The following is a 19,635-nucleotide window of genomic DNA, read 5'->3' as shown; positions in this document are numbered from 1 at the left end:
GCATCATGGGAACAGGGCAGACCAGACTACAAAAGCCAATTCTTACACTGGGAAGGAAACAAGCTTCCGGGGACCGGTTTCTGCCATTTCAGGCGTCTTCGGCCCGGCTTGCTTGAATCCTGATGGTGCAATGAGCAAGGGACTCACATCTGAGTATACCCTTCCACGCTTAGGGTGGACAAAATTATTTACAACAAGGGGTGGTGATGGACAGAGTCTCTGAATTAAGCAGAGTACTCTCACCCAGTCAAGAGATCAGGGCTAGATCCAACACCGTTTTTTAGCTCATTGCACCATCCCAGTTTCAGAACCTGGCTGTATGCAAATTAGTCTGTCCCTGGCCCAGTGCATCATGGGAACAGGGCAGACCAGACTACAAAAGCCAATTCTTACACTGGGAAGGAAACAAGCTTCCGGGGACCGGTTTCTGCCATTTCAGGCGTCTTCGGCCCGGCTTGCTTGAATCCTGATGGTGCAATGAGCAAGGGACTCACATCTGAGTATACCCTTCCACGCTTAGGGTGGACAAAATTATTTACAACAAGGGGTGGTGATGGACAGAGTCTCTGAATTAAGCAGAGTACTCTCACCCAGTCAAGAGATCAGGGCTAGATCCAACACCGTTTTTTAGCTCATTGCACCATCCCAGTTTCAGAACCTGGCTGTATGCAAATTAGTCTGTCCCTGGCCCAGTGCATCATGGGAACAGGGCAGACCAGACTACAAAAGCCAATTCTTACACTGGGAAGGAAACAAGCTTCCGGGGACCGGTTTCTGCCATTTCAGGCGTCTTCGGCCCGGCTTGCTTGAATCCTGATGGTGCAATGAGCAAGGGACTCACATCTGAGTATACCCTTCCACGCTTAGGGTGGACAAAATTATTTACAACAAGGGGTGGTGATGGACAGAGTCTCTGAATTAAGCAGAGTACTCTCACCCAGTCAAGAGATCAGGGCTAGATCCAACACCGTTTTTTAGCTCATTGCACCATCCCAGTTTCAGAACCTGGCTGTATGCAAATTAGTCTGTCCCTGGCCCAGTGCATCATGGGAACAGGGCAGACCAGACTACAAAAGCCAATTCTTACACTGGGAAGGAAACAAGCTTCCGGGGACCGGTTTCTGCCATTTCAGGCGTCTTCGGCCCGGCTTGCTTGAATCCTGATGGTGCAATGAGCAAGGGACTCACATCTGAGTATACCCTTCCACGCTTAGGGTGGACAAAATTATTTACAACAAGGGGTGGTGATGGACAGAGTCTCTGAATTAAGCAGAGTACTCTCACCCAGTCAAGAGATCAGGGCTAGATCCAACACCGTTTTTTAGCTCATTGCACCATCCCAGTTTCAGAACCTGGCTGTATGCAAATTAGTCTGTCCCTGGCCCAGTGCATCATGGGAACAGGGCAGACCAGACTACAAAAGCCAATTCTTACACTGGGAAGGAAACAAGCTTCCGGGGACCAGTTTCTGCCATTTCAGGCGTCTTCGGCCCGGCTTGCTTGAATCCTGATGGTGCAATGAGCAAGGGACTCACATCTGAGTATACCCTTCCACGCTTAGGGTGGACAAAATTATTTACAACAAGGGGTGGTGATGGACAGAGTCTCTGAATTAAGCAGAGTACTCTCACCCAGTCAAGAGATCAGGGCTAGATCCAACACCGTTTTTTAGCTCATTGCACCATCCCAGTTTCAGAACCTGGCTGTATGCAAATTAGTCTGTCCCTGGCCCAGTGCATCATGGGAACAGGGCAGACCAGACTACAAAAGCCAATTCTTACACTGGGAAGGAAACAAGCTTCCGGGGACCGGTTTCTGCCATTTCAGGCGTCTTCGGCCCGGCTTGCTTGAATCCTGATGGTGCAATGAGCAAGGGACTCACATCTGAGTATACCCTTCCACGCTTAGGGTGGACAAAATTATTTACAACAAGGGGTGGTGATGGACAGAGTCTCTGAATTAAGCAGAGTACTCTCACCCAGTCAAGAGATCAGGGCTAGATCCAACACCGTTTTTTAGCTCATTGCACCATCCCAGTTTCAGAACCTGGCTGTATGCAAATTAGTCTGTCCCTGGCCCAGTGCATCATGGGAACAGGGCAGACCAGACTACAAAAGCCAATTCTTACACTGGGAAGGAAACAAGCTTCCGGGGACCGGTTTCTGCCATTTCAGGCGTCTTCGGCCCGGCTTGCTTGAATCCTGATGGTGCAATGAGCAAGGGACTCACATCTGAGTATACCCTTCCACGCTTAGGGTGGACAAAATTATTTACAACAAGGGGTGGTGATGGACAGAGTCTCTGAATTAAGCAGAGTACTCTCACCCAGTCAAGAGATCAGGGCTAGATCCAACACCGTTTTTTAGCTCATTGCACCATCCCAGTTTCAGAACCTGGCTGTATGCAAATTAGTCTGTCCCTGGCCCAGTGCATCATGGGAACAGGGCAGACCAGACTACAAAAGCCAATTCTTACACTGGGAAGGAAACAAGCTTCCGGGGACCGGTTTCTGCCATTTCAGGCGTCTTCGGCCCGGCTTGCTTGAATCCTGATGGTGCAATGAGCAAGGGACTCACATCTGAGTATACCCTTCCACGCTTAGGGTGGACAAAATTATTTACAACAAGGGGTGGTGATGGACAGAGTCTCTGAATTAAGCAGAGTACTCTCACCCAGTCAAGAGATCAGGGCTAGATCCAACACCGTTTTTTAGCTCATTGCACCATCCCAGTTTCAGAACCTGGCTGTATGCAAATTAGTCTGTCCCTGGCCCAGTGCATCATGGGAACAGGGCAGACCAGACTACAAAAGCCAATTCTTACACTGGGAAGGAAACAAGCTTCCGGGGACCGGTTTCTGCCATTTCAGGCGTCTTCGGCCCGGCTTGCTTGAATCCTGATGGTGCAATGAGCAAGGGACTCACATCTGAGTATACCCTTCCACGCTTAGGGTGGACAAAATTATTTACAACAAGGGGTGGTGATGGACAGAGTCTCTGAATTAAGCAGAGTACTCTCACCCAGTCAAGAGATCAGGGCTAGATCCAACACCGTTTTTTAGCTCATTGCACCATCCCAGTTTCAGAACCTGGCTGTATGCAAATTAGTCTGTCCCTGGCCCAGTGCATCATGGGAACAGGGCAGACCAGACTACAAAAGCCAATTCTTACACTGGGAAGGAAACAAGCTTCCGGGGACCGGTTTCTGCCATTTCAGGCGTCTTCGGCCCGGCTTGCTTGAATCCTGATGGTGCAATGAGCAAGGGACTCACATCTGAGTATACCCTTCCACGCTTAGGGTGGACAAAATTATTTACAACAAGGGGTGGTGATGGACAGAGTCTCTGAATTAAGCAGAGTACTCTCACCCAGTCAAGAGATCAGGGCTAGATCCAACACCGTTTTTTAGCTCATTGCACCATCCCAGTTTCAGAACCTGGCTGTATGCAAATTAGTCTGTCCCTGGCCCAGTGCATCATGGGAACAGGGCAGACCAGACTACAAAAGCCAATTCTTACACTGGGAAGGAAACAAGCTTCCGGGGACCGGTTTCTGCCATTTCAGGCGTCTTCGGCCCGGCTTGCTTGAATCCTGATGGTGCAATGAGCAAGGGACTCACATCTGAGTATACCCTTCCACGCTTAGGGTGGACAAAATTATTTACAACAAGGGGTGGTGATGGACAGAGTCTCTGAATTAAGCAGAGTACTCTCACCCAGTCAAGAGATCAGGGCTAGATCCAACACCGTTTTTTAGCTCATTGCACCATCCCAGTTTCAGAACCTGGCTGTATGCAAATTAGTCTGTCCCTGGCCCAGTGCATCATGGGAACAGGGCAGACCAGACTACAAAAGCCAATTCTTACACTGGGAAGGAAACAAGCTTCCGGGGACCGGTTTCTGCCATTTCAGGCGTCTTCGGCCCGGCTTGCTTGAATCCTGATGGTGCAACTGGGATGATGCAGTGAGCTAAAAAACGGTGTTGGATCTAGCCCTGATCTCTTGACTGGGTGAGAGTTTTCTGCTTAATTCAGAGACTCTGTCCATCACCCCCCCTTGTTGTTAATTATTTTGTCCACCCTAAGCGTGGAAGGGTATGCTCAGACATGAGTCCCTTGCTCACTGCACCATCAGGATTCAAGCAAGCCGGGCCGAAGAGGCTGAAATGCCAGAAACCGGTCCCCGGTAGCTTGTTTCCTTTCCAGTGTAAGAATTGGCTTTGTAGTTTGGTTTGCCCTGTTCCCATCATGCACTGGGACAGGAACAGACTAATTTGCATACAGCCAGGTTCTGAAACTGGGATGATGCAGTGAGCTAAAAAACGGTGTTGGATCTAGCCCTGATCTCTTGACTGGGTGAGAGTTTTCTGCTTAATTCAGAGACTCTGTCCATCACCCCCCCTTGTTGTTAATTATTTTGTCCACCCTAAGCGTGGAAGGGTATGCTCAGACATGAGTCCCTTGCTCACTGCACCATCAGGATTCAAGCAAGCCGGGCCGAAGAGGCTGAAATGCCAGAAACCGGTCCCCGGTAGCTTGTTTCCTTTCCAGTGTAAGAATTGGCTTTGTAGTTTGGTTTGCCCTGTTCCCATCATGCACTGGGACAGGAACAGACTAATTTGCATACAGCCAGGTTCTGAAACTGGGATGATGCAGTGAGCTAAAAAACGGTGTTGGATCTAGCCCTGATCTCTTGACTGGGTGAGAGTTTTCTGCTTAATTCAGAGACTCTGTCCATCACCCCCCCTTGTTGTTAATTATTTTGTCCACCCTAAGCGTGGAAGGGTATGCTCAGACATGAGTCCCTTGCTCACTGCACCATCAGGATTCAAGCAAGCCGGGCCGAAGAGGCTGAAATGCCAGAAACCGGTCCCCGGTAGCTTGTTTCCTTTCCAGTGTAAGAATTGGCTTTGTAGTTTGGTTTGCCCTGTTCCCATCATGCACTGGGACAGGAACAGACTAATTTGCATACAGCCAGGTTCTGAAACTGGGATGATGCAGTGAGCTAAAAAACGGTGTTGGATCTAGCCCTGATCTCTTGACTGGGTGAGAGTTTTCTGCTTAATTCAGAGACTCTGTCCATCACCCCCCCTTGTTGTTAATTATTTTGTCCACCCTAAGCGTGGAAGGGTATGCTCAGACATGAGTCCCTTGCTCACTGCACCATCAGGATTCAAGCAAGCCGGGCCGAAGAGGCTGAAATGCCAGAAACCGGTCCCCGGTAGCTTGTTTCCTTTCCAGTGTAAGAATTGGCTTTGTAGTTTGGTTTGCCCTGTTCCCATCATGCACTGGGACAGGAACAGACTAATTTGCATACAGCCAGGTTCTGAAACTGGGATGATGCAGTGAGCTAAAAAACGGTGTTGGATCTAGCCCTGATCTCTTGACTGGGTGAGAGTTTTCTGCTTAATTCAGAGACTCTGTCCATCACCCCCCCTTGTTGTTAATTATTTTGTCCACCCTAAGCGTGGAAGGGTATGCTCAGACATGAGTCCCTTGCTCACTGCACCATCAGGATTCAAGCAAGCCGGGCCGAAGAGGCTGAAATGCCAGAAACCGGTCCCCGGTAGCTTGTTTCCTTTCCAGTGTAAGAATTGGCTTTGTAGTTTGGTTTGCCCTGTTCCCATCATGCACTGGGACAGGAACAGACTAATTTGCATACAGCCAGGTTCTGAAACTGGGATGATGCAGTGAGCTAAAAAACGGTGTTGGATCTAGCCCTGATCTCTTGACTGGGTGAGAGTTTTCTGCTTAATTCAGAGACTCTGTCCATCACCCCCCCTTGTTGTTAATTATTTTGTCCACCCTAAGCGTGGAAGGGTATGCTCAGACATGAGTCCCTTGCTCACTGCACCATCAGGATTCAAGCAAGCCGGGCCGAAGAGGCTGAAATGCCAGAAACCGGTCCCCGGTAGCTTGTTTCCTTTCCAGTGTAAGAATTGGCTTTGTAGTTTGGTTTGCCCTGTTCCCATCATGCACTGGGACAGGAACAGACTAATTTGCATACAGCCAGGTTCTGAAACTGGGATGATGCAGTGAGCTAAAAAACGGTGTTGGATCTAGCCCTGATCTCTTGACTGGGTGAGAGTTTTCTGCTTAATTCAGAGACTCTGTCCATCACCCCCCCTTGTTGTTAATTATTTTGTCCACCCTAAGCGTGGAAGGGTATGCTCAGACATGAGTCCCTTGCTCACTGCACCATCAGGATTCAAGCAAGCCGGGCCGAAGAGGCTGAAATGCCAGAAACCGGTCCCCGGTAGCTTGTTTCCTTTCCAGTGTAAGAATTGGCTTTGTAGTTTGGTTTGCCCTGTTCCCATCATGCACTGGGACAGGAACAGACTAATTTGCATACAGCCAGGTTCTGAAACTGGGATGATGCAGTGAGCTAAAAAACGGTGTTGGATCTAGCCCTGATCTCTTGACTGGGTGAGAGTTTTCTGCTTAATTCAGAGACTCTGTCCATCACCCCCCCTTGTTGTTAATTATTTTGTCCACCCTAAGCGTGGAAGGGTATGCTCAGACATGAGTCCCTTGCTCACTGCACCATCAGGATTCAAGCAAGCCGGGCCGAAGAGGCTGAAATGCCAGAAACCGGTCCCCGGTAGCTTGTTTCCTTTCCAGTGTAAGAATTGGCTTTGTAGTTTGGTTTGCCCTGTTCCCATCATGCACTGGGACAGGAACAGACTAATTTGCATACAGCCAGGTTCTGAAACTGGGATGATGCAGTGAGCTAAAAAACGGTGTTGGATCTAGCCCTGATCTCTTGACTGGGTGAGAGTTTTCTGCTTAATTCAGAGACTCTGTCCATCACCCCCCCTTGTTGTTAATTATTTTGTCCACCCTAAGCGTGGAAGGGTATGCTCAGACATGAGTCCCTTGCTCACTGCACCATCAGGATTCAAGCAAGCCGGGCCGAAGAGGCTGAAATGCCAGAAACCGGTCCCCGGTAGCTTGTTTCCTTTCCAGTGTAAGAATTGGCTTTGTAGTTTGGTTTGCCCTGTTCCCATCATGCACTGGGACAGGAACAGACTAATTTGCATACAGCCAGGTTCTGAAACTGGGATGATGCAGTGAGCTAAAAAACGGTGTTGGATCTAGCCCTGATCTCTTGACTGGGTGAGAGTTTTCTGCTTAATTCAGAGACTCTGTCCATCACCCCCCCTTGTTGTTAATTATTTTGTCCACCCTAAGCGTGGAAGGGTATGCTCAGACATGAGTCCCTTGCTCACTGCACCATCAGGATTCAAGCAAGCCGGGCCGAAGAGGCTGAAATGCCAGAAACCGGTCCCCGGTAGCTTGTTTCCTTTCCAGTGTAAGAATTGGCTTTGTAGTTTGGTTTGCCCTGTTCCCATCATGCACTGGGACAGGAACAGACTAATTTGCATACAGCCAGGTTCTGAAACTGGGATGATGCAGTGAGCTAAAAAACGGTGTTGGATCTAGCCCTGATCTCTTGACTGGGTGAGAGTTTTCTGCTTAATTCAGAGACTCTGTCCATCACCCCCCCTTGTTGTTAATTATTTTGTCCACCCTAAGCGTGGAAGGGTATGCTCAGACATGAGTCCCTTGCTCACTGCACCATCAGGATTCAAGCAAGCCGGGCCGAAGAGGCTGAAATGCCAGAAACCGGTCCCCGGTAGCTTGTTTCCTTTCCAGTGTAAGAATTGGCTTTGTAGTTTGGTTTGCCCTGTTCCCATCATGCACTGGGACAGGAACAGACTAATTTGCATACAGCCAGGTTCTGAAACTGGGATGATGCAGTGAGCTAAAAAACGGTGTTGGATCTAGCCCTGATCTCTTGACTGGGTGAGAGTTTTCTGCTTAATTCAGAGACTCTGTCCATCACCCCCCCTTGTTGTTAATTATTTTGTCCACCCTAAGCGTGGAAGGGTATGCTCAGACATGAGTCCCTTGCTCACTGCACCATCAGGATTCAAGCAAGCCGGGCCGAAGAGGCTGAAATGCCAGAAACCGGTCCCCGGTAGCTTGTTTCCTTTCCAGTGTAAGAATTGGCTTTGTAGTTTGGTTTGCCCTGTTCCCATCATGCACTGGGACAGGAACAGACTAATTTGCATACAGCCAGGTTCTGAAACTGGGATGATGCAGTGAGCTAAAAAACGGTGTTGGATCTAGCCCTGATCTCTTGACTGGGTGAGAGTTTTCTGCTTAATTCAGAGACTCTGTCCATCACCCCCCCTTGTTGTTAATTATTTTGTCCACCCTAAGCGTGGAAGGGTATGCTCAGACATGAGTCCCTTGCTCACTGCACCATCAGGATTCAAGCAAGCCGGGCCGAAGAGGCTGAAATGCCAGAAACCGGTCCCCGGTAGCTTGTTTCCTTTCCAGTGTAAGAATTGGCTTTGTAGTTTGGTTTGCCCTGTTCCCATCATGCACTGGGACAGGAACAGACTAATTTGCATACAGCCAGGTTCTGAAACTGGGATGATGCAGTGAGCTAAAAAACGGTGTTGGATCTAGCCCTGATCTCTTGACTGGGTGAGAGTTTTCTGCTTAATTCAGAGACTCTGTCCATCACCCCCCCTTGTTGTTAATTATTTTGTCCACCCTAAGCGTGGAAGGGTATGCTCAGACATGAGTCCCTTGCTCACTGCACCATCAGGATTCAAGCAAGCCGGGCCGAAGAGGCTGAAATGCCAGAAACCGGTCCCCGGTAGCTTGTTTCCTTTCCAGTGTAAGAATTGGCTTTGTAGTTTGGTTTGCCCTGTTCCCATCATGCACTGGGACAGGAACAGACTAATTTGCATACAGCCAGGTTCTGAAACTGGGATGATGCAGTGAGCTAAAAAACGGTGTTGGATCTAGCCCTGATCTCTTGACTGGGTGAGAGTTTTCTGCTTAATTCAGAGACTCTGTCCATCACCCCCCCTTGTTGTTAATTATTTTGTCCACCCTAAGCGTGGAAGGGTATGCTCAGACATGAGTCCCTTGCTCACTGCACCATCAGGATTCAAGCAAGCCGGGCCGAAGAGGCTGAAATGCCAGAAACCGGTCCCCGGTAGCTTGTTTCCTTTCCAGTGTAAGAATTGGCTTTGTAGTTTGGTTTGCCCTGTTCCCATCATGCACTGGGACAGGAACAGACTAATTTGCATACAGCCAGGTTCTGAAACTGGGATGATGCAGTGAGCTAAAAAACGGTGTTGGATCTAGCCCTGATCTCTTGACTGGGTGAGAGTTTTCTGCTTAATTCAGAGACTCTGTCCATCACCCCCCCTTGTTGTTAATTATTTTGTCCACCCTAAGCGTGGAAGGGTATGCTCAGACATGAGTCCCTTGCTCACTGCACCATCAGGATTCAAGCAAGCCGGGCCGAAGAGGCTGAAATGCCAGAAACCGGTCCCCGGTAGCTTGTTTCCTTTCCAGTGTAAGAATTGGCTTTGTAGTTTGGTTTGCCCTGTTCCCATCATGCACTGGGACAGGAACAGACTAATTTGCATACAGCCAGGTTCTGAAACTGGGATGATGCAGTGAGCTAAAAAACGGTGTTGGATCTAGCCCTGATCTCTTGACTGGGTGAGAGTTTTCTGCTTAATTCAGAGACTCTGTCCATCACCCCCCCTTGTTGTTAATTATTTTGTCCACCCTAAGCGTGGAAGGGTATGCTCAGACATGAGTCCCTTGCTCACTGCACCATCAGGATTCAAGCAAGCCGGGCCGAAGAGGCTGAAATGCCAGAAACCGGTCCCCGGTAGCTTGTTTCCTTTCCAGTGTAAGAATTGGCTTTGTAGTTTGGTTTGCCCTGTTCCCATCATGCACTGGGACAGGAACAGACTAATTTGCATACAGCCAGGTTCTGAAACTGGGATGATGCAGTGAGCTAAAAAACGGTGTTGGATCTAGCCCTGATCTCTTGACTGGGTGAGAGTTTTCTGCTTAATTCAGAGACTCTGTCCATCACCCCCCCTTGTTGTTAATTATTTTGTCCACCCTAAGCGTGGAAGGGTATGCTCAGACATGAGTCCCTTGCTCACTGCACCATCAGGATTCAAGCAAGCCGGGCCGAAGAGGCTGAAATGCCAGAAACCGGTCCCCGGTAGCTTGTTTCCTTTCCAGTGTAAGAATTGGCTTTGTAGTTTGGTTTGCCCTGTTCCCATCATGCACTGGGACAGGAACAGACTAATTTGCATACAGCCAGGTTCTGAAACTGGGATGATGCAGTGAGCTAAAAAACGGTGTTGGATCTAGCCCTGATCTCTTGACTGGGTGAGAGTTTTCTGCTTAATTCAGAGACTCTGTCCATCACCCCCCCTTGTTGTTAATTATTTTGTCCACCCTAAGCGTGGAAGGGTATGCTCAGACATGAGTCCCTTGCTCACTGCACCATCAGGATTCAAGCAAGCCGGGCCGAAGAGGCTGAAATGCCAGAAACCGGTCCCCGGTAGCTTGTTTCCTTTCCAGTGTAAGAATTGGCTTTGTAGTTTGGTTTGCCCTGTTCCCATCATGCACTGGGACAGGAACAGACTAATTTGCATACAGCCAGGTTCTGAAACTGGGATGATGCAGTGAGCTAAAAAACAGTGTTGGATCTAGCCCTGATCTCTTGACTGGGTGAGAGTTTTCTGCTTAATTCAGAGACTCTGTCCATCACCCCCCCTTGTTGTTAATTATTTGGTCACAAGACCCAGGCATTACTCATTTAGAAAACCAAAACTGTTCTGCACCAATAGAAAGTGTTATTTTCAAGTCACATGACCCGACGCGCTTACGCTACGCGCCCCGGGGCGCGCCCGTAGTCGCGCTCCGGGGCACACCCGCGGGTGCGCAGCGTAAGCGCGTCAGGACATTTCACGATCGCGTGCTTTCGGTTGCGATTATGCTGGGCGTCATATGACGTATCACGCGTGTACGCGATACGTCATGACTGACCATGTCATGAGTGATGTAATATGTGACGTCATCAGCAGTGCATTGCACGCGCAAGTTATAGTGAGTCCAACTAACTATAACGTGGGAATTTCAATGCTTTTATGCGAGTAGAATTTCCAGCTAACTATAACTGGTGTAAAACCTATGGTTTTTTCAGTGAATATATATATATATATATATTTATATATTTATAAATATATTCACTGAAAAAAACAGGATTCACACACGTTCTAGTTAGGAATTAGCATTTAAAAAACCTTCGAAATTCACTGAAAAAAACATAGTTTTCACACATGTTATAGTTAGCTGAACATTTCACTCATACAAAACCTTTGAAATTCCCCCGTTATAGTTATAACTTGCGCGCCCGCAATGCACTGCTGATGATGTCACATATTACATCATTCATGACATGGTCAGTGACATCACTCATGACATCACTGATGACATCTCAAATGAAATCACTGATGACATCACTGATGACATCATCCTTGCGAAAGAGTGGCAGACCTCCTCTCAGCGTAATATAACCCTTGATACACACATTCAAAAATAGAAACTACATTTTTTTTAAAAATGGAGATACAATTACCAGTTAGAACAACCTAGTCAGTAATTCCAAAATCTACATACACATCCACTCATTCACCAACAGTTCTATTTAGTCACTCATACATGTACTCACTCATCATATGTACTCATACACCTATACATCCTGTTACACACCGACACTCATTCATAGAGTTACTCACACACATACTCAAACATGCAAATAAACTCAAACATCCCATTATTTGCATTTACATCTATACACACACCACTACACTTACTTTTACAGAAACGTACACATACTTACTCTCTTAAACAATCACTTATAGAAACACATACTTATTTGTACAGGAATTCTTCCAAACTCTCACTCTCACATATAATCACTTAATATACATCAATACTCACTAGATTAAAACATATGTAGTTACTCAAAAGATACTATTGAGACAGTCATTCACTCACTAACACACCCATACACACACTCATCCACCCATACAGTCCTGCACACATGCTGTCTTCAAAACACATACAGTAAGTCACTCATTCAAGCATCTATGCGCTAAGTAATACTCCCCATCGGACCATACAGACACTCATACTGATACTCAAAAAACAACTAATAACCCATATAGACACTCATGTAGCTACTCACCAACCCATGCAGCCACTTATAGACAAAGTGAGACACTGATACAGATATTCACATATTTAAACATTACTCAAACCTATGGTTTTTTCAGTGAATTTCTAAGGTTTTTTAAATGCTAATTCCTAACTATAACGTCTGTAAAACCTATGTTTTTTTTTAGTGAATTTCAAAGGTTTTGTAAATGATAATTTTTAAATGTAATAATTATTTTCTTTCTTTCTTTTTATACTAATTTCCTACATTTTTATTATAAATATTTATATTTATTTTATTTTTTAAGTTATATTTCATATTCTTAATGTAAAATAATAATAACAAAACTAAATTCCAAAATATCTGTTATTAATTTTTTTTCAATATATTAAAATTAAATTCTATATAATTCCTTTTTCAATGTTTTTTTTTATAATCATATGTACGCGTACCGTGAACGCACCATACTTTGTACAGTAAATCATTCTCTGCGCGTACCCACGCACACGTTACGTATGCGCTTTGACGTTACGCGTCACATCAACGCTTCCATGTGACGTCATATACGGCGCACCGTACGCGCACGCCGCGAAAGTTTCTAATTGTTCAAAATCATATATTTATGTATTTAATGTACATATTAAGGGAAGACATTATCTGGGATAATCATAAAAATCGTTTTTTAAAAATTTTAATAAGCGTATATTACTTTTGAAAGCAATTACGCACATCGCGAAGGTACGTCGTACGTACTCGCACCGTAAGAGCAGCAGAAGCGCAACGTAAGAGCTCAGTAAGCGCACCGTAATAGTACGCACAGCCATGTGACTTTAAAGGATTTCATTGGTTCATAACACTTCCTATTCCAACTGTTGAAAGACCCCTCCCATTTTGATGATTCTACTTGGACTTTCTCAGGACCACCATCTATTTTAAAGAGCTGTAGTCCTTAAGAAGAAAAGTGAAAAATGGCTGGTCTTCCTGAGAGTTCTTCAGAACATTCGTCAGAGGAAGAATTTGTAGCTGAGCCAAGGAAGCATTTATTTGGACATTTTTTACATTTCCAAAGGGCAGAAGAAAGTAAATGCTCCTAAGGTAACATTCAAAATATGCGATGTTACTCTGTCAAGGGATGACCGCTCTAAAAAATATTCTTTTGGAACTGTTGCATGGATCGCCATGTGAAGAACTTGCATCCTACCAACTATGCAAGGAAGGCCAAATGCAGCTTGCAAGAGAATCCTCCACCTGCAGTGGCTAGTACTTCAACTGCACCACCACCACCTCCTCCGAGCAGTCCACATCCAATTATTGTCCCTCAGTTTGCCAACCTGATTTTTCATTGCAAGTACTGCAAAGAACTTTTTTATTATGGCGCCCAGTCAATTGACCTCATTGTAAAGAGGCAAGAGGAGCACCGTTGCCCCAAAAATATTTTTTATTTAACTTTTTTGTTGCAATTCCACAGTTTATTTGTTTCCAGTTGCATTTTTTTGCTTAAAAAAAACTAAAAACTTGTTAAAAAAATATATATATATAAAACAACAAGGACAAAAAAACAGTTATTTTCAGAACTACCTCCACTGCTCACAAAAAGAACTATATTTCAATGTTAGTGTGAAAAAGTTTGTCAGAATGAATGTGTAGTTCATAAATGAATGAATGAATACATTAGTAGTGTATGGTGAATGTGAAAGTGCAGAACTATAAGGAAGGGCTACAGCATAAATCTATAAGGAAGCACTTGAATGTAACATATGCACATGAATATGTTACAAGTCTATGCTTCAATTTACACTGCTGGTTAAACTGCCTGGTTGAATTTGTATGTGTTGGGGTGGATTTACAACCCCTTGTGCCTCTTTTACACAGCCGTTGCATGACTTTTGTGACGCAGCAGTGGTGCAAAAGATGTGCCATGGTGTGTGGTATTTACAATGTGACGCATTTGGAAGGTGCATCACATTGTAAAGCCCTGCGCCAGAAGGAGACATTCCTGCACAGGGAGAGGATGTTCTGGTGCAGGAACGCCTCCTAAAAGACACTTTTGGCCTTATGCTGCGTCAAAACCCTGCACCTGCTTGAAGCAGGTGTAAGGATTGACACAGCATTATGAGCATAGGGCCCCAACAGCATTGCTGGAGCTGCATTGCACTTGCAACACAAGTCAAGCAATGCGCCATCTTCACAACACAGATACATCACATATCTGTACAGTTTTTGCCCCATAGTACAACACATTGTAAATACGGTGCATCCATGGTGTGATGTTACACTGCACAATAACTGGCATATCTATGCGAATCTACCACTTATTGTACATCTACGGATTAGTGTTTTAATGTAGTGAATGCCTTACTATACAATGATCAATGAGTCACTATAAAAGTATACCGAGATTGACAGAGTGTTTGGTGTAAGTGTAAGGATAGAGACTGCGGAATTCAACATATAAAAGGCAAATTTGCTGGTGCATAGAACAGTGTGTGCATAGTCTATAGGGCTTTGAAGTACTCCTTGCCCTAAAGCCCACTCTGCACTATGAATACTTGGCTACTGACATAGCACCTCATTTATGAGATTTTGCCATAGGGAAGCACAGCAGGCCTTCCTGTTGCACTTCCCTATGTTGAATTAAAAAGAGAGGAATTCGCCGTATCTATAAGATACGGCACATGCCTCTCCTTTTCCCCCGCACCTGCACACAATGGTGTGCCTGTGCCAACGCATGCACCTTTGTACAATAGTGCACGAGTGCCTGTGTTGCGGGGATGATTATTTTTGTTCAGAAAGGGAAACCTTTTTGTACAAAATTAATCACAAAAGACTTTTCCTTTTTCTATAGAAAAAGGAGAAACAAATAGATATAAAACTATTTTTCCCTGTTGTGACTTCCTTACGACTCCCCTGGGAGGCGTAAGCTTTTCCCACTGCCTCAGATTTACAATCTCTCGTAAATCTGGGGCAGTGTCAAAAAGCTATAGGTGTTGCTGGGAATACTCCCAGCAACACCCATTGCATGCCCCTTTAAGGCAGAACACTATGTTAATGGGGCTGCTTTTTATCATGCAGCAGTACGCCAAAGAAATTGGCCTATTTGTGCCTGATAAATATCACGTAGACAGCTGTGCCACAGAACATCACAAAAAGTGACGATCCGATGGCACAAGTGTTCTCATGAAACAGTAGAATGAGAGTGATTGCTGAAAGTCTAATGATACAGACTGGGGAATTCAATGTATAAAGGACTAGTTTGTAGGTACATAGAAGACTGCATGCATAGTCTATACAGGTTTGAAGCAGTCCATGGCCTAAGGCAGAGCTTTCCAAACTGTATGTCCCGACACAGTACTGTGTCGCCTACAAATGGTGGGTGTGTCGCAGGCACTTAGCACATAACTGCTGCTAATTAAGATGCATTTCTTGACACTCTGCTCTATGGTCTTTTAAACACTTGTGAAGTGCAGCTGTGCTGACAGCTCTCATCTCCAGGCTAGAGGAAGGGAAATGCTGCCTGCCTTCAGCTACAAAAAAAGCACACTAAAGGCTTTCAGTGTTAATCGGGGCTCTAGAATTCCTTTTGTGGAAATTCATTCCGTGTCTCGAACTTGCACAACTAAGCCTTAACCTTGGCCTCGGCTGCCTACGCACAGCGAAGCCAGGGAAGCCTCTTGCAGAGAACCTGGATGTACAGTATGCATGCCGAGTTAAACATGTGTGCATCCGTTCATAGTTTATCTTCAGTTTTGGTGCACGCCAGGGCTATTCTGCATAGAACCATTAGAGAGACGTTCATTGGCTGCTCTCTAAAAATTCAATGCACGTTCTCTCTGCTTGCTCTCTCATTTATTGATGGTAGAATGTTCATGATATGTTGCAAGCTAAAACTGTGGACAATTTAGCAAGAGTAAACCCTATTGAAGAAGTGGTCTGCGTGTGGATCACGGCTTGGCTTTTCTTGTGTTAGTGGTGTCTACACGGCAGACATCTGCTCCTGAAAAGGGCTCTAGTAAACTCCTTTCAGGTTAGAAACCAGTATGGAACTCAACTTCAGCTGGGTGTAAGGGAAGGTTTCTTGCTGGGGGAAAATTGCAAAATGTGCTGGCTTCCCCCTCTGCGGCCTTGTAGTGACAGAGAGAGAGGGAGACAGAGAGAGTGATTGAGACAGACAGAGAGAGAGCAAGAGAGAGGTAGAGAGCAAGCGAGAGGAAGGTAAACAGAGAGAGAGAGGAAGGGAGACAGAAAGAGACAGAGAGACAGGGATGGAGAGAGAGAGAGAGAGACAGAGAGAGGGAGGGAGACAGAGATAGAGACAGAGACAGAGACAGACAGATAGATGCAGAGACAGGGAGAGGGGCAGAGAGATAGAGGCAGGGACAGACAGAGAGAGAGAGGGAGACAGAGGGAGGAAGACAGGGACAGACAGAGATGGAGATAGAGGGGGACAGACAGAGGGAGGGAGAAAGACAGAGGGAAGGAGACAGACAAAGATGGAAACCCTGGGAAGACAAACAGAAAGGGAGCGTGAGGGAGACAGAGGGAGGGAGACAGAGGGAGCGAGCCTGCAATAGACAGAGGGAGGGAGGAGGGCGACAGTGGGACACAGACAGAGGGAGACCATTTTCCCACTTGTATTTCAAAATGTTCTTCCAGACGGAGAAAACCCCCCCTTCAAACCCCCTTTGGTGGTTCGTGCTCGTTCACTACACTATCTTACTATGTCACATAATTATGCCTCTCCAAAAAGTGTGTCACCAACACGAACAGTTTAGAAAGCTGTGGCCTAAGGCCTACTTTCCTCCATGAATATTTGGATACTGAGTGGATAATTACAGCTCTCCAAGGAGAGTGCCTGACTAAATTTAAAATAGGTTCTTTTTTAGCGCAGTGCATAGCTGAATAGCTCAGTACAATACGGAATCAGCAATCACAGAGACTTTGCTGGAAGTCAAATGATATAGACCTGGAAATAAAAGCTATAAAACACAACTTTGCTGGTGCATAGAAGAGTGCATACATAATCTATAGAGGTTTGAAGCAGTCCATGTCCTAAGGCCCACTTTGCACCATGAGTACTTGGACACTACCTGAATGATTACAATTCTGCAAGAAGAGTCTCTCAAACCATTTTTAATTTTAAATCATGAATTTATTCCTGTAAAATTTCATAATTTAATTGAGTTTCCAACATGATTTCATCTGAAATTTCATTTTCTCCATGATAAATTTCAAAAGTAATTTCATGTAACTCGATGTCCTCTAATGCTTCAATGAAATCCTCATTCATTGTTTTATCGAAGAAATTGAAGCTTATATCTGCAGCAATATTTCCATCTTCATTTTCTTAATCAATAAAAGGTACATTTAACTCCTCTATCAAAGTGTTAGAAATTTCAACACTATCTTCTACATAGTTCTGCTGTTCTTCCATAGTGATTTTTTTAAAGGTTGTTGTTCCTTGTAGAAAAACATAAACACTTTATTTGATCATTTTTCCTATTACTTAATAAAATTCTAGCTTTATCAACTATTTTTCCCTTTAAAAAATATTTTACAAACACCATTCTCAACTACTTTATAAGACCACATTAATAAAATTGCTTATATGATTTTTTTGTTTTTAACATTTTCTTACATTTTTAAACCAGTCACTCCTCATCACTATAGTAAAAAACTAAGGCTATTATAATAAAATGCAGTACTAAAAAAATACATTATATCTATTCACTTTACCAGTTCCAAAGTAGTAAGGGCCAGATGCATGAACACATTTTCCCATAGACACAGAATGGGTAAAACTGTTTGATACATCTGGCCCTAAATGTGTTGTAGTAAAATGCAAAGAATACAGGTACACTCAGTATGTATTATTCCTATTTTCTTCAAATATGTTTAAAAGATACAAACCATCTTTACATACTTATGTAGTTCATCCACGTTCTCTTAATCCAGCTCTGTAGAAGTACATCTCATTTTTAACAGTTACTTATACTTACCTTAAAAATAATAAATTAACATTTTTTTTATAAAATTAGCATCAGTAGAGGACAAAAAGAAAATACAGTTACAATTCATCTTTTACAACACAAAATAATTTGTAAAGCATTTCATTTGCCTTTTTTGCTGTTCTCAGAATATATTGAATTTCACTAGAAACAGTGAGTTCAATAGTACTCATCACATAACAGCGGGCAACAAAAAAGACAATCAAGAAGATTATCTTAAAAAAAAACCAACAACAATCTCAATAACAATCTAAACAATAGAAATAAAACACATGTTAAATGTTTTTTTCTAAGACCAATTTCTTATGTAACTATGAGGTATGTCAAACAATCTTAAAATAACAAAACACTTTCAATAATTTTCTTCCATTATAAATAATGTTACTTACAAATATATGCTTACAAAATTTACAACAAAAAGTCCCTAATGGTTTCACATACTTTCCCCATGGCCAAATAGTATGTGTGAAATTCTTAGTTTAACAGTTGTTCAATAGTAACTTTCAGCATCTGTCTCCCTGCTTTCTGATCCAAAACCACTGACATAATTTGCACCGTCCCCCAGTGCTGTGCTCATCCCTCAGCCCGACGCTATTCAACATCTCCATGGCCACCCTCACACAAGTGACCCGCCATCACAACCTCAACATCATCTCCTACACCAACGACACCAAGGTCATCCTCTTCCTCACCAAGGAGCCACATACCACAAAAAACAACGTCCACGATGTAATTAAGAATGTCACCCACTGGATAAGGAGCATTTCGCTAAACCTGAACTCGCACAACATGGAGGTACTCATCCTCAAAACCACCCCCTCAACCTCAGATGACTCCTGCTGGCCAACTACACTGTAAACAGTACCAACACCTACTGACCAAGTACACAACCTACGATTCATCCTCAACTCCTCCCTCTACATGTGTAAACAAGTCTACATCATTTCCTCATACTTCTATAACACCCTCCACATGCTCCGCAACATTTACGAGTAGATCCTAACCAAAAGAATAACAGTAACACAGGCCCTCATCAGCAGCAGACTACACTACGGCAACACACTCTACAGCCAAACACCTTCAACGACTACAACAAATTCAAAACACCTCCACCTGACTGATCTTCAATGTCCCCTGCTGCAGCTACATCACTCATGACCTGATACTCCTACACTGCCTCAACATCAACAAGAGAATCACCTTCAAGCTCCTCACCATCACTTACAAAATACTCTACAACACCAAACTAATCTACCTTAACAACAGTAATCCTGAAAGGCCGAATTTTGTTCTTAAAATTGTGGCTTTAAAAATATTAGGTAAGAATTTGGTAACTCTTTAGGAAAACGTTGCTTAAAAAGTAATTGACTATCATTACAATGTATCCAAACTTTTACACATTTTAAGTAAACAGTGTAATGTCCAGATGTTGTAGAAGGTCCATCATGAAAAATAATTGCAACAGCTACAAAAGTTCTTCCTGATATTGATACTTGAGTAGCTACACAATTTTTAAATAAAGTTTCCAATTTTCTTCCATCAGCTCCACAACGCTGCAGCATTAAAATTACATACT

Source organism: Lissotriton helveticus, chromosome 10 (assembly GCF_964261635.1).
Source record: "Lissotriton helveticus chromosome 10, aLisHel1.1, whole genome shotgun sequence".
NCBI classification, from domain to species: Eukaryota; Metazoa; Chordata; class Amphibia; order Caudata; family Salamandridae; genus Lissotriton; species Lissotriton helveticus.
This window is presented reverse-complemented; position numbering follows the sequence as displayed.